General features: G+C 51.0%; 1 protein-coding gene across 1 annotated transcript in view; it reads left to right on the forward strand.

Moving 5' to 3' along the window:
• Window positions 1-1,528: 1,528 nt before the first annotated feature.
• Window positions 1,529-1,913, forward strand: part of FGD5 (FYVE, RhoGEF and PH domain containing 5) — a gene marked incomplete at its 3' end in the record, with an annotated part of 112,470 nt that continues 112,085 nt past the window's right edge. The window contains exon 1 of the mRNA XM_025196809.1: window positions 1,529-1,614. The remainder of the gene's footprint in view (window positions 1,615-1,913) is intronic.

The following is a 1,913-nucleotide window of genomic DNA, read 5'->3' on the forward strand; positions in this document are numbered from 1 at the left end:
GAGGTGAGCTAAAAAAAGCAAATGTTATATTTACTCATATGAAAGTAACAGAAGTCACTGGGCATGTTTCATATTTCACACCTGACTGCTGGGCACTGGAATTATATGTTAAAACATTTCTTGGATTGATTGATTTGGGTCCAGTCTGCTCAAAATGCCTAGTGATGAAAGATCAGTGTCTCCAGACTGACTGGTGATGAGCAGAGCTGGCTTTGGGAGTGAGCAACTAGTGCAATATCTCAGAGCACAGGGTACTCCCCAGGAGATTGAGTTAGGATCAAATCATCCATTGGGCAGCTAGAAAAGGAAGGACCTACACCTCAAGCCCCTCCAAATGTAGCGTCTGATCTGCTGAGGAGCTCTGGACACAAGATCAAGGGTAAGGAGAGGAGAAACAGCTTTGAACAGCCTAAGGTGATACAACATCAGCTGCCTGTTGACATAATGGCATTGAAGCAGCTGGGCTATCCCTTCCCTTCTTCCCAGCCCTCTCAAAGCAAAGATAGTAACATAGGTCCTGTGGTGGTGGCTGTATGCCATCTAAAGACATCCTTACGCCAGCAGACTCTCCATTGATTTTCCATGTGGTGAAGTATCAATCACTTAACAATCAGCTCTGTAATTCCTAGACACACAGACCACAGACATGGGGCAGGGGCAAAGTTTCCAAGGTTGATACTGAAAGATTTCAATTCCCATTTCCCTTGCTAACAGCTTTGCTCCTCAGCTTAGCGAATCTGTTTTCCAGCTACCTGGACTGCATGCTTTCAGGGAGATCTAGTTAGCATCACTGCCAGTGAAACCACGGGGAAGGATGCTCTGAAATGTCTTTGGCATCTCTCTCTTTTCATCTGTGCCTTGTAAATTGGCTGGTAATGATGATGCTTGATATTAGGGATGTACTTGGTAGCTGTGTTGGTCTGAGACAGGTAGACATAACAAAAAACTAGAACCCTTGGTTCCAAAATGATACCTTTTATTAAACCAACTGGGCAATCTGGGTGAACTCTCACAGACCCAGAGGAACAGCTTTCCATCTCCAGCTCCTTCTGTGCAAAAATGAAGTTTATTTCCTACCTATGGGAACCTTTTATCTTTTACCATCTATACATTTCCCAGAGCCTGATGAAGGGCCTTGGAGCCCGAAAGCTTGCAGAAAAGGACAGTTTTCTTGCAATTTCTGAGCTGGTCTAATAAAAGGTATCACTTTGGAACCAAGAGTTCTAGTTTTTTGTATGATGCTTGTTATTAGACACTTCAGAAAGGTGCACTAATGCCACATAAAACCCAGCTGCGCCATGGTGCCACCTCAAGGATCTCGTCCTAGAGTCGGAGAGAGTCGGGCTGGAAGGGACCTCCAGAGGTCATCTAGCCCAGCTCAGTAACCCCTAAGGGTGGTAGCACATGGCACCCAACACAGGGTTTTCGGCATGCAACATATGGACTCGGCTCCAACAAATGAGAGGTGTGGCTAGGAGGTGCTCCGGGCTTCTTCCTCACAACCCCCCACCCTTGACCATGCTAACGCTCAGTGTGCAGCAAGACCTGGAGACGCCCACCACCCTGCTGGACATGAAGACCAAGACCCAGAGGCCTGGATTTGGCTAAGGACAGGTGCACGCGGGGCCTCACGGGGCTGCACCCTGGGATTATCGGGGCTTGCCTCCCCCCCCAGGGATGATGGAGGGGGGAAGTGAAGGGGCACCTCGGTGGAAGGGATGGTCTGGGTTCTCTTGCCCCTGCCTCAGCCCCGGGGTGGGCAGCTCAGGTGCTCAGATGCTGGCACCTCTTAGGGCCGGGGGCCAGGAGCGCGGCGCCGGGGAGGAGCCGGGCGCTACAGGTGGGGCAGCCGCGGGGCAGCCCAAGCCCCCCGCGCCTTGCGAGCCCGCCCGGCGGCTCCCAGCCCGGAGCCA

Source organism: Alligator sinensis, unplaced genomic scaffold (assembly GCF_000455745.1).
Source record: "Alligator sinensis unplaced genomic scaffold, ASM45574v1 scaffold839_1, whole genome shotgun sequence".
Lineage (NCBI taxonomy): Eukaryota > Metazoa > Chordata > Crocodylia > Alligatoridae > Alligator > Alligator sinensis.